Genomic DNA, 14216 nt, shown 5'->3' with positions numbered 1-14216 from the left:
GATATAAATAATTTACTAACTATGACTCGAAAAAATAGCATGACCACAAAATAAGGAAAAGTGAAATTATGATTATATTTCCATGGAATCATGTTGATAATTTGCTTGTTATTTTTTCAGTGTTGATAGGTTAGCTCGGGGTTGGAGATCGTCGGAGGCAACCTCACACTATCAAGCTACCTCATTTGGAGTATTGATGAATCTTAATGTCTTCAAGTGAGTGACATGTATAGGGACTTAGTTTTATGATAGATGTTTTTATGATTAGGCATATGTATTGGCTTATATTGATTCATTGTATATAGCCATGAGATGTGGCTTGTAATGCTTGTGGCTTGTAAGCTTAATTATCCATGATAAGTTCTAATGCTTGTAATGCTTGTGGGATATGTATGGTTGGTATTAAGAAATATATGCATGATGGGTGCTTCTTGACCGATTGAAATGATCATAGCCACGTGGTAAATGTATAATATGGAAATAAGTTGATAATGTTTGAACATGAATACTTGATGTTGATTGAAGCTATTTGATAAATTGATGGTTATGAAAGTTTGGTAAAAGTGGTCATCAAATGATAAGGTCAATGAATATAGAATTGTTGTGTCTAGATTTGATATTATACGAGTATGTATAATAAGTGAATGATAGCATGTTAAAGTTAAGAATATAGCTTAGTGAAGTATGTTAAATCATTAAAACGATGCAATGATGCATATCTTTGATGTGTGTCAAGATGTGAGGGATTAATGGTAACAAAAGGCTTGGAAAATAGCCTAAGTACTAGTCACACGGGCAAAGACACGGTCATGTGTCTCAATCGTGTGGAGGACACGACCTAGCAGACGGGAGTGTAGCCTAGCCTTGTGGCTGAATTTGTTTTGCTAACGTTATAAACAGAGAGTTACATGGCCTGACGACACGGGCGTGTTGGAGACACATGGGTGTATGACCTTGTTTCAAGAAAATTTTTCTAAGTTTCCCCAAAACTTTTTAAAGTTTTTTATTTAGTCTCAAACTGACTTTAATGCTTGTTTAGAGCCTCGGTAGCTCGTGTAAGGGACATTATGCATGTGATTGAATGCTTTTAATTTAAATGAAATTTTATGGCCCAATTTTGCATGTTTCTGAATGTTTAAGTCCGGTAATGCCTCGAACCCTGTCCCAACGTCAAATATGGGTAAGGGGTGTTACATATTTGGATAAATTTGTTGTAGTGTTTATCGAGGATATTTTTATTTATTGTCGTAGTGAGTTTGATATGCAGATCACTTGAGGACAGTGTTGCGGATTCTGAGAGACAAACAATTGTATGATAAATTTAGTAAGAGTGAGTTTTGGCTTAAAGAAGTCAGATTTCTGGGACATATCGTATCTGGTGATGGGATCCAAGTTTATCCGAGTAAGATCTCGGCCATCGTAGATTGGAAACCTCTGAGGAATGTATCTGAGGTTAGAAGCTTTTTGGGCTCAGTCAGCTATTACCAAAGGTTTGTTGAAGGATTTCCATGTTCGCTACTCCAATGACGAAGTTGTTACAGAAGGATGTCAAATTTGAATGGTCAGAAAAATGCCAACAGAGTTTCGAAATGTTAAAAACATAGTTGAGTGAGGCCCCGATTTTAGTTCAACCTAAATCGGGCAAAGAATTTGTAGTTTATAGTGATGCGTCATTGAATGGTCTCGGATGTGTATTGACGCAAGAAGGCAAGGTGATAGCTTATGCCTCGAGACAGCTGAAACCACATGAGAAAAATTATCCGACCTATGATTTAGAGCTAGCCGCCATTGTTTTCGTGTTAAAGATCTGGAGGCACCATTTGTATGGCAAGAAATGTCGGGTATTCACCGATCACAAAAGCCCAAAGTACTTGATGACTCAAAAATAGTTAAACTTGCGGCAACGGAGGTGGCTAGACCTGATAAAAGATTACAAGTTAGTGACTGACTATCATCCGGGAAAGGCGAATGTGGTTGCCGATGCCTTGAGTAGGAAATCCTTGTCTGCATTAAAAGCTATAAACACTCAGTTAGCTTTATCGAATGATAGCTCTATTTTAGCTGAATTGAGGCTAGACTGATGTTCTTCCAAGAAATCTTTGAAGCTAAAAAATGTGACAACAGTAAGCCAAAAGAGTTTAATGTGAATCAAGTGTAGAAACAGAGTTTCTGATTAATTCTGATGGATACTTGATGTTCCAAGATAGGATTTGTGTTCCTAAAGGTACAGAAATGATTTAGAAGATCTTAAGCAAGGCACATAGTAGCCGTTGGTTAGTCCATCTAAGAAGTACCAAAATGTACAATGATTTAAAGAGACTGTATTGGTGGCCAGGTATGAAAAAGGATATCTCAGAGTTTGTTTCGAAATGCTTGATATGTCAACAAGTGAAAGCCAAACACCAAGTACCTTCTGGGTTACTTCAACCTGTGACTATTCCCGAGTGGAAATGGGACCGGATTACTATGGATTTTGTAACGGGACGACATTTGTCACCAAGAAAGAAAGATGTAGTTTGGGTCGTGGTGGATTGATTAACTAAGCCGGTTCACTTTATTCCGGTATGCACTAACTACTCACTCGATAAGTTAGTCGAGTTGTATGTTTCTGAAATTGTGAGACTTCATGGAGTACCTTTGTTGATCATATCGGATAGATATATGAGATTCACATCATGATTTTGAAAGAAGCTCCAAAAGGCTTTAGGTACAAGATTGAGTTTTTGTACCGCTTTTCATCTGCAAACTGATGGTCAGTCAGAGAGAGTAATCAAGGTTTTGGAAGATATGCTCCTATATATTGTATTAGAATTCCAAGGCAGCTGGGAAAGATATTTGACACTGGTGGAATTTCCTTATAATAATAGTTTTCAGTCGAGTTTGAAAATGGTGCCTTATGAGGTTTTGTATGGGCGTAAATGCTGGACGTCTTTGTATGGACTGAACTCAGAGAGAATCAGATTCATGGAGTCGATCTAGTCAAGGAAACCGAAGAAAAAGTAAGAGTAATCTATGATTGGTTGAAAGCTACTTCAGATAGAAATCTTGCGCTGATTTGAAATGAAAAGAGATCAAGTTTCAAGTTGGTTATAAGGTATTTTTGAAAGTGTCTCCATGGAAGAAAGTTCTGAGGTTTGGTCGGAAGGGCAAACTGAGTCTGCATTTTATTGGACCATGAGGTTACCGAAAGGATAAGGCCGGTGGCATATTGGTTATCCTTACCGTCTGAGTTAGAGAAGATTCAAAATGTGTTCCATGTGTCTATGTTACGCAGATACTGATCAGATTCATCGCATATGATTTCACCAACTGAGATTGAAATTCGACCGGACATGACTTATGGTAAGGAACCGGTCAAGATTCTGGCTCGGGAAATCAAACAATTGAGAAACAAAAGTGTAACACTTGTGAAAGTATTATGGCATAGACATGGAGTTGAAGAGGCCACTTGGGAGCCTGAGGAGACTCTAAGAAATCAATACCCAAACTTTTTCACTAGTAAGATTTTCGGGGACGAAAATCCCTAAGGGGGGAGAAATGTAACAGCTCGATTTTGGGGCTAATCAGAACAGTTATTTCGAGACGTCAAATCTGAGGCCGAGAGATTCTTTTTATTTTTTTAATATTATTTTATGTGTTATAGTATGATTTTATAAGTGCATGAAAATTTTGATGAACAAATTTTAACGATTGTAAGCTTAATCGCGAAAAAAGGACTAAATTGCATAAAGGGTAAAAGTTCTATTTTACTTGATAGATAGACCAAATAGCTAGAGAACCATAATTGGGGGTCTTTAAAGGGAAAATAAACCCTTTTTAGGAGAGTGGCCGGCCATAGGGGGGACAAAAGAGGTCAAAGGTCAATATTAGGTGTGTTTGGTGACTTAATTGATTAAAATAAAAATAAAAGAAAGAAAAAAAGATATCATCTTTTGCTCATTTCCTTTTCCACCAAAAATACCAGAAAATTGAGGGTTTTGAAAGCTTGAAATTGCAGCCACTTTGCATCTTTGAAAGTAAGTGATTTAGAAAACCTTACTTGATAATTTTTATGTTTTTGGAGCCCCTAAAGCTTAATTTAGCTATTGAGGGGACTATTTTGCAAAAATATTAAAAGTTTAGGGGTTTTCCATGAAATATTTTGAGAAGTTTGCTGAAATATTATGGAAGAAAATGAGTTATGGTGGTTAAATGAACAATTTTTGTGAAGTAGTTTTCATGAAAGCACCTAAAGGGGCCATTTTGTAAAGTTTATAAAATAGGTTGTAAATGTGTGAAATAATTGGCGTTGTGGGTTGTTTCTAGTATAAAAAGAATTTGGCTAGACTTAACTAGTGAGAAAAATTAATGAAAATTGATTTACGAACCTAGGGGTAAAATCATAATTTTGCGAAAGCCTAGGGGCAAAGGTCATTTTTGCTAAAATGTGGTCTATATAATGTCTTAATTAATGTGATGATTGAACTAGTGAAATTTTTATAATTTTAGATCAAGAAAAATGAGGAACGGACCTTAACCAGGGAAAAGACAATGTGTACGAGGACTAGACTCGTTTTTAAAAATTTTTGTATCGAGGTAAGTTCACACGTAAATAATGCAATGAGAATAATGTATAAATGCTTAAATGTTGTAGGAATTGTCATTCCCACCCTTGAAGGTAATTTACAATATTTTGTCATTATGCGAGATTATGTGTTAACTCTTTTATCATGAAATATGTGATTGCCTAAGTGACCGAGTTTGTCAAAGGTAAGTCTACGAGAAAAGTCTCATTTGAACTTTAGGAATATATTAGGATACAATGTGACATGTCACTAGGAACTATGTGGATATGAACTCATTTGTATATGTGGTGTGTGATTATATAAATACGGGCTCTACTCAAGTATGTTCTATCGGTGGCTGGGTAGTCCGGCATGTGTTGCAGGTACCTGTCAGCTTGTGTGAGCAACCCGTGTAGTTACGTCTTCACTGTTAGCTTGTGTGAGCAGGCCTGTGATTAGCTCGAGAATGAGCAATATGTGATGTGTTAAATAAGGTAACATGTGGCCACATATGGTGTGTTATGCGTATGTTTTCCGAGTTTCCAATGATATTCCTAGTGTTCAATGGGTAATTCGGTTGTTATTCAACAACTAAGTCAATGATGGGAATTATACAATTGTGTTACGAGTCAGTACATGTATGTACGTAAAAATATTGAGTAAAGATTTCAATATTTTATGTACTTGTGGTAAGAGTATGTATAAGAAGGTTGAGCTTATGAAACTTTGTTTTATTTTAACTATTGAGTCATGTTGTTTATTATATGCATGTGAGCTTACTAAGTTATATGCTTACTCCTTTCCTTTCTATTTTCTTACAGTGCCTTCAAGCTAGTATCAGGGATAAAGAGGTGTCAAAGGAATTGATCACACTATCACCTGAAGCTTTGGTATAGTTAGTTCAAATGTTTTGATATTTGGCATGTATAGGGACTCGAATCTTCAGTTTAGTGTCTTGTTAGTTTAGCCACAAGTGTTGGCTCATATGATGGATGTGATATTCATTTTTTATAGGCCATTAAAGTCAGCTAATGTTAATTGTTATTATATGCATTTGATGCAAGTTTCTAATAGTTGTGGCCGATTTGGTTATATATATGTTATGCTTGTATTAGTTTGGTTGATCTTGTGTAGGTTAATGTAAGTAAGGGTAGCAAGAAGGCTTGGTAAATAGCCTTATTTTTGTCCACATGGGTAGCCACACGGGCGTGTGTCTAGGTCGTGTATGACACATGGCCGGCCCCATGGGCATGTTTTCCGGCTGTGTGTCTCCTGAACATAAAAAAAGTTCAAGTCAGTATGTATGGTAGTAAACACACGGATAAAGACACAGCCGTGTGTGTCAACTGTATGGAGGACATGACCCTTAGCCACGGGCGTGTGCCCCTAATTGGATGCTGATGCCAGAAACAGAATGTCAAGGTTTTTAGATACGAGCTAAGGCACATGCGTGTCATGGCCGTGTGAGGGACACGAGCCATGGACACGGGCGTGTGTCAAGCTGTGTGAAAACCCCTACAGCTTTGAATTTAGAATTTAATTCACACGGGCGTGTCCCATCATGCTTAGGCCGTATGAGCCACACAGGCCTTTAGCACGGCCATGTCTTAATGACGACACAGGCGTGTTACCCTTCCACACGGACGTGTGCCCTATTTCTAAGGTTATCTTTCTAGAGTTTGTTAAAGGACCCGAATCGGTCCTAAATGGGTTTCGATGGATGTTTGGGGTCTCGTGAGTCCATGTTAATGAAATTTAGACATGTTCCAAAAATCTTTTAAATTTTACCAAGTCTTGATGACTTGAAAATGTTTGACTACAAGTGCTTAAGAGTTGTAGCGCCGCGTATTCCGTCCCAGCATAGGATTCGGGTGTGGGGTGTTACACTTCAGATACATTTCTTGGAGGCTTCCAATCCATTATTATAGAAATCTTAATCGGATCAACTCAGATACCCGATGCTGACACACTATGCCCCAAAACACCAACTTCGAACAACCAAAATTCACATTTACTGAACTTTGCATTAACTATTTATCTCTCAGAGTCTGCAATACAATTCTCAAATGCTCGGCATGCTCAGTTTCATTTATCGAATAAATCAAAATATCATCTATGAACACAACAACAAATCAATCTAGATACAATCTGAAAATACGGTTCATTAGGTCCATAAAGACTGCAAGAGCATTCGTTAGTCCAAAAGGCATAACTAAGAATTCATAGTGTCCGTACCTCGTTTTGAATGAAATTTTTGGCATATAAGAGTCTTTAACTTGCAACTGGTAATAACCTGATCTCAAATATATCTTTGAAAACACTAAAGCTCCTTTCAATTGATAAAACAAATCATCAATTCTGGGTAGAGCATATTTGTTCTTGATAGTCACTTTATTAAGCTGTCGGTAGTCTATACACATTCTCATCATGCCATCTTTCTTTTTCACAAACAACACAGGAGCACCCCAGGGTGAAAAAATCGGTCGTGCAAATCCTCTATCATTTAATTCTTGCAGCTGAGCATTCAATTCTTTTAACTCTGTTGGAGCCATTCTATAAGGAGCTATCGATATCGGCATTGTACTTGGTATTAACTCAATACCAAACTCAACCTTTCGAATCGGCGGTAAACCCAGTAACTCTTCAGGGAACATATCTGTATGCTGACATACAACTGGCACTAATTCAATTTTCTTTTTAGTCACTTTCAAATCAAGCACATAAGCAAAATAAGCTTCACAACCCTTTCTCACATATTTCTGAGCTAACATCGAAGAAATCACTGCTGGCAAACCATTTAGATCATCTGACTCAATTCTAATAATTTCAATATTCTGACATCTCAAATCTATCGTCTTTCTTTTGTAATTTACAACAGCATCATGCAACGTTATCCAATCCATGCCTAGAATTATATCAAACTCATCAAATGGTAACAACATCAAATCGGTTGGAAAGCAATAATCTCGAATCATCAATGGACAATTCTTGCATACTTTATCAACCAAAAACACTTGCCTAAGGGGTTCGATACTCTAATTATAAATTCAGTAGACTCTACAGGCAAAGTCTTACTGGATACCAAATTCACACATACATACGAATGAGTTGATCCTGGACCTATTAATGCAATAACTTTAGTATCATAGAGAGTACAAGTATCAGTGATAACATCTGGAGATGACGCTTTTTTGCAAGCGCAAATAGCTAGGCTCGTGCAGTTACTCTGGCATCAAATCTTACAACAATTTCTCGTGTCACACCTCTACTACCACTCACATTTCCCGTGTTTCTGGGTGGTCTACCTCTAATTGTAGAGTTACTTGACCTTGTATTCTGAGTATTATATTTTTCAGCTAACTCTGGGCAATCTTTAATAAAGTGATCTCGTGAACCACAATTGTAATAATCTTTGTTATTATTTTTCACTCAGCAATCTCTAAAATCTCGTCTTCCACACTGCTGACACTCAGGTTTAGCATCTTTTACATTACCAACACTCGATACTGATGTGGCTTAAGCTTTACGGTTGGTGTATTGCTTCCCATGATCTCTATTCTGATATCTCGCTGAAGCTATCGATCGATTAAATTAGTCTCTAGATTTCTTTGATGAGGAATGACAAGATTTATTCATTGATCTCTTCCTCGAATCTCTTGCCCCTAAATCATCCTTTTTCTTTTCTTTGCTGAGATCCTTAGCTTTACAAGCCCTTTCAACTAACACAACAAATTCTCTGATTTCCAAAATCCCGCTAGAAGTTTTATATCTTCTTTCAATCCTTGAACGAATCGTTTACACATGATCTCTTCAGTAGACACATATTCTCAAGCATATTTGTTTAACCATACGAATTCTCTTTCGTACTTAGTGACAGTCATTCGTCTCTGCTTCAATTCTAGAAACTCTTTATGTTTCTGATCGAGAAATCTCTAGCATATATATTTCTTATGAAACTCAGATTGAAAGAATTCCCAGGTAATTCATTCTCTAGGAACCACCTATGTCAACATTTTCCACCAATGATATGCATCATCCCTCAACAACGATGCAACACATTTGATACATTCCTCTGGATTACACGACAATTCATCAAATACTCTGATCGTGTTCTCGAGCCAAAATTTTGCTCTCTCTGCATCCTCATCAACTGTAACCCAAAACTCTTTAGCCCCATGTTTACGAGTATCAACAGGTGGCTTACTCAATCAGATTGGATCTAACACTTGCGGCACAACTGGAACTTGTTGAGGAACAGGTGAGGGTGGAGGTTGTTGTGCAGCTGGATTCGTTCGGAAGTGGTTAGCCTCTCCTTCCTGACTAATAGTAATTCCGTGAACCACTCAGTCATCATCTGGAAGAAAGCTTGCTTAGCCTCTCCTTCCTGACTAATAGTAATTGTGACAGCCCAAAATTGACCCTAGTCGGGAAGTGGTTTCGGGACCACAAGACCGAGTCGTAAAAATAATTACTTGCTATATTCTATGCTTATTATGTGTGAACATGAGTATGTGGAAGTTTCACTCCTTAATTTTACCAATTGCATGAGAAATTATTAATTGGGATCAATTTGAGACATTGTAAAAATATGATAGTCTAATTCAAATGGTCTATTAGTGCATGTACCAAAAAGAGTGGTTTTGCATGTCAAATTGCCCAAAAGATGATGGGTGGCCGGCCAAGGAGTGATGGTGCTCCACTTATTCCAATTTATTATGTTTTGTTTAGTTAACAAATGACTTAAAATAATTATAATAAAATGGAATAAAAGAGAAAAAGGGAAGAGGAGTGTTCATACTCTTCTCCACCTTGCCAAAACCGAAACCAAAGAAGAGAAAAAGGAAAATTCTCCTTTAGGCAATTCGGCACTACATCTTGCTAGTAGGAGGTAAGTTTTGAAGTGTTAGTTAAATCTTCTTATATGTTTTAGTCAATTTGTGAATGTATTTTGACAATATTAAGAAGGATTCAAACTTTTATGATGGTTGGACACTAAACCGTGTATCAAAGTACTAGAATTAGTAGTTGTTTACATGTATTATTGAATGAGTAGAAGATAGAAAGGGGGTTTAGATGGAAGGTTCATTTGATTTATTTTTGTCCTTGTTTGAGAAGAGGTTCATTGTTAAGGCCGAATGAGCATGCTAGATTAGTTGAAAAAAAAATGTTCATGCTATGAGGTAATTTGAATAATTGACCGAAACATGGAAGGAAGGGCAAGATTTATAAATTATGTTTTAGGGTGAAAGGTATAATGAAAGTTGTATTAAGTTTAATGTGCATACTTTGGTCTAAGTGTGGAGGAGTATTCGGCTAAGATAGTTGAATGTGGGTGTTGCCGATTTTTAAATGTAGATTATGGGAGTAGCTATAATGGGCATTAAGATGTTGAACTTAAGAAATTAGAAGTAAATGAACTTGATAGTATTTAAGAGATAGAGGTGATAGATTAATGTTGCACATTCGGCTAGGGTTAGGCATGTTGATGACCTTATCTTGATTTAGATAATTAGGCATAAAAGGGTGGTAAAGGGGATGGAATTGTTGAATGATTAGTTGGGTAACAAAAGAGGCATTCGGCCATCTCTTGAGAGCTTGTGTGATGTTGGGTTTAAAATTAGCAAAGGTAACTTACCTAATGCATGTGCATGTGTGATTAGATTTTTTTTGATGACATGATAGTTGCATGAGGTTATTAGCCGAATATACTAACATACATATACATGTGAAATTGGATTGTAAATATTTAGCAAGGTGGTTAAACTAGTTAAATTATTGATTTAGCTCAAGGAGTTAAAAGAGGTGAATCGAGCAAAGGCAAAGAAAAGGTTATCGAGTAGCCGAGTTGGAACCGTCTTACCCAACACGAGGTAAGTCACTAAGCATGTAGTTGGTATTATTTCAATGGTCATAATGTTATGTATTGATGCTGAATGGAATGAATAAATGTACATATATATATATGCATGTACGTATGTGATGATGAAATTGTTGAATGAAAGAAAAGAGGTAAGATGTAATGAGTTGTTGATCTCGGCACTAAACGTGCGGGATAACCATTTATGACCATGAGATTGGCGCTAAGTGCGCGGGATTAAATTGTACAGCACTAAGTGTGCGATTCGACTATGTTGCACTAAGTGTGCGAAATGAATATGATGCACTAAGTGTGCGAATTGACCATGCGGCACTAAGTGTGCGAGTCTGACTATGTAGCACTAAGTGTGCGATTTGATTACGTGGCACTAAGTGTGCGAGTTGATTATATAGCACTGAGTGTGCGGGCTCAATATACATTCGTGAATCATTATGGACACTATGTGTGCGACACTATTGAGTCGATCGCGGACAGCGGATCGGGTAAGTGTCTTGAGTACATGGCTAATATGTGCTATGCTTATACTTGGTGTTGAGCTCGGTAAGTTGAACCTATGTGACAACTATACTTGAAGTCACGTACATAAAAATTTATCGTAGGATGGGTGAAAGGCCGTTTTGTTGTTTGATTACGAAAATAAATTGATTTATGAAAATGCTTCAATGTCCTATTGATGAGTATATGAATTGTGAATGCATGAATTGATATGAAATTGAATCGATAGGTTGGAGGAACTATGGCATGGTTCGGTATGGATGGAGTAAATTGTCTCATTCCATTTTGTTCCTCTTGTGATAATGTTATTGATGTATAGTAGAGCATTGCTTATGACTTACTGAGTTATAAACTCACCCGGTGTTTCCTTGTCACCCATTATAGGTTGCTTGGACTCATCAATTTTTGCGGGGTCGGGCCGTCATCGAAGTCATCACACCGGATAGCAAGTTTTGGTACTTTCTTCTTAGTGTGCTTAGAAGATCATTTGGCATGTATAAGCTAGTACGTTGTGTTAGAATTATGGCATGTAAACTTTAAGCCATGCGAAAATGGCACGAATGTTCGATTGAGTTGGATCAAGGGTAGACATGAAATGGACCTAGTTACTTTCGTAACAGATGCTGGCAGCAGCAGTGTCATGAGATTGAAAAATCACTAAAAATAGTAGGAGTGGAATTAATTGATGAATAAATTATGTAATCGAAGCTCGATGAGTCTGCTTTCATGAGGAAGTAACGAAAAGATCATATGGGCAGTATATTATGAGATAATCAGATTTTTGTGAGACAGGGCCAGAACGGTTTCTGGATTCCCTGCTCCGACTTTGGAAATTCATTATAAATTAACCAGAGATAATTAGGGGTCGTACCATATATGTACAGATTCCTCTCTGAGTCTAGTTTTCATAGAAACAAACGGCACCAGTATTGAAGCCCCGTGCAGGGAGATATTCAAGTCGTAATGGGAAAAGGTCAGTGTAGTCGACCCCTGCAACTTGGAGAACTTTGACTAATAAACTGTACTAATTGGCCTGACCAAAAATTCTAGAAAAAAATACATAGATGGGCACATGAGTCTAGTTTCTGGGAAAAATTACGAAACTGATTTTCGAGTTACGAAACTCAAGATATGATTTTTAAAACGACTAGTACACAGATTGGGCAGTGTCTGGAAAATAAATTTTGTAAGGGGTTAAAGCCAGTTAACACCTCGTGTTCGACTCTGGTGTTGGTTTCGGGTTCGGGGTGTTACATTTTATTGGTATCAGAGCTATGGTTTAGTCGGTTCTAGGACTACCATAGCACGTATGAGTCTAGCTATACATGCCATAATGTTAATGTTTAAAAGGGTGATGACTTCTGACGGTTGAAATGTTTTTGTCTTGATTAGTAAATGGATCCCGGTGAGGAAAGAACCCTAGCGGATGACGTTGAGAGCGTAGCGGCTGCTCCTGCACAAGGGACGCCGCCTGTTGAACCTCAGTCATCTGCGAATAATCAAGGTGAGGGGGCTAAACAAGCCTTCTTTACCATGATGAATGAGTGGGTCGCGCAGTATGCCCGAGCCAACCCGGCTGTCCAACAATTCCCAAATTCGAATAATCCACCCCAAGAGCCTGTAATGCCATCAGTTGCTGATCCTGTGAGGCTGAGTAAGCCACCGGTAGACTTGATTAGGAAGCGTGGGGCCGAGGAGTTCAAGGCCATAGTAACTGATGATGCCGAAAGGGCCGAGTTCTGGCTTGATAACACCATTCGGGTGTTCGATGAATTGTCATGCACACTCGATGAATGTCTAAAATGTGCTGTATCTCTGTTGTGAGACTCAGCCTACTATTGGTGGAGGACCTTGATTTCCATAGTCCCGAACGAGCGAGTAACTTGGGACTTCTTTCAAACGGAATTCCGGAAGAAATTTATTAGCCAGCGGTTCATTGATCAGAAGCGTAAGGAGTTCTTGGAACTCAAGCAAGGCCGTATGACTGTATCTGAATACGAACATGAATTCGTAAGACTTAGTAGGTATGCCCGGGAGTGTGTAGCTGATGAGGTTGCTATGTGCAAAAGATTCGAGGAAGGATTGAATGAAGATTTAAAGCTACTAATGGGTATTTTGGAAATAAAGGAATTCGTAACACTAGTCGAACGAGCCTGCAAGGCAGAGGAACTTGGAAAGGAGAAGAGGAAGGCTGAATTTGAAGCTAGGGATTATCGTAAAAGATCGACGGGTAAAGCTCCGTTCTCAGCTGTAAAGAAGTTCAAGGAGGACATTAATAAGTCGAGGGCGACTGCGGGAATTTCCATCAGGGCAAGACCATCGATGGGCTCCCGAGCTACTTCGGTAGCTAGTGTGGGCAATAATCGTCACGAGAAACCTTAATGTCCCCAATGTGGAAGACGACACCTAGGTGAATGTTGGGGCAAGTCTACTAGCAGGGCCTGTTACGGGTGCGGTTCGAAGGACCATCTCATTAGAGATTGCACGGAGCTGGATGAGAAGAATAAGATTCAAGGTGCAAGACCTAGTGGAGTGACATCTAAAGGTAGACCACCGAGAATTTTTGGAGGCAGGGGTGGTAGTCAGAGGGGGGCTTCTGATACGGCCGATCGCGCCGAGAACCGTGCTCCTGCTAGAGCATATGCCATTCGCGCACGAGAGGAGGCATCCTCCCCCGACGTCATCACTGGTACCTTCACTCTCTTTGATACTAATGTGATTGCATTGATTGACCCTGGTTGTACTCATTCATATGTATGCGAAACCTTAGCAACCAGTAAGACTCTACCTGTTGAGTCTACTGAGCTCGTAATTCGAGTATCAAACCCTTTGGGCCAATGCGTACTTGTTGATAAAGTGTGTAAGAGATGCCCTCTAATAATCCGAGAATCCTGTTTTCCGGCCGATTTGATGCTTTTGCCGTTCGACGAGTTTGATGTTATTCTTGGTTTGGATTGGTTAACCGCGCATGATGCGGTTGTAAATTGCAAAAGCAAGACTATCGACTTGAGGTGCGCAAATAACGAAATAATCCGAGTTGAGTCTGCGGACTTAAGGGGGTTGCCAGCTGTAATATCAGCAATGTCGGCCCAGAAATATGTAAGGAAAGGGTGCGAAGCATACCTCGCGTATGTACTTGATGACAAGGAGTTAAAAAAGAAACCCGAATCGGTGCCGGTGGTCTGTGAATACCCGGATGTTTTTCCTGAAGAGTTACCGGGTTTGCCACCTGTTCGGGAGGTAGAGTTTGGTATTGAGCTTGTACCTGGAACTACGCCTATTTCGATCGCTCCATATCG

Source organism: Gossypium hirsutum, chromosome A06 (assembly GCF_007990345.1).
Source record: "Gossypium hirsutum isolate 1008001.06 chromosome A06, Gossypium_hirsutum_v2.1, whole genome shotgun sequence".
Taxonomy (NCBI): domain Eukaryota; kingdom Viridiplantae; phylum Streptophyta; class Magnoliopsida; order Malvales; family Malvaceae; genus Gossypium; species Gossypium hirsutum.
Note: the sequence above shows the minus strand (reverse complement) of the source record.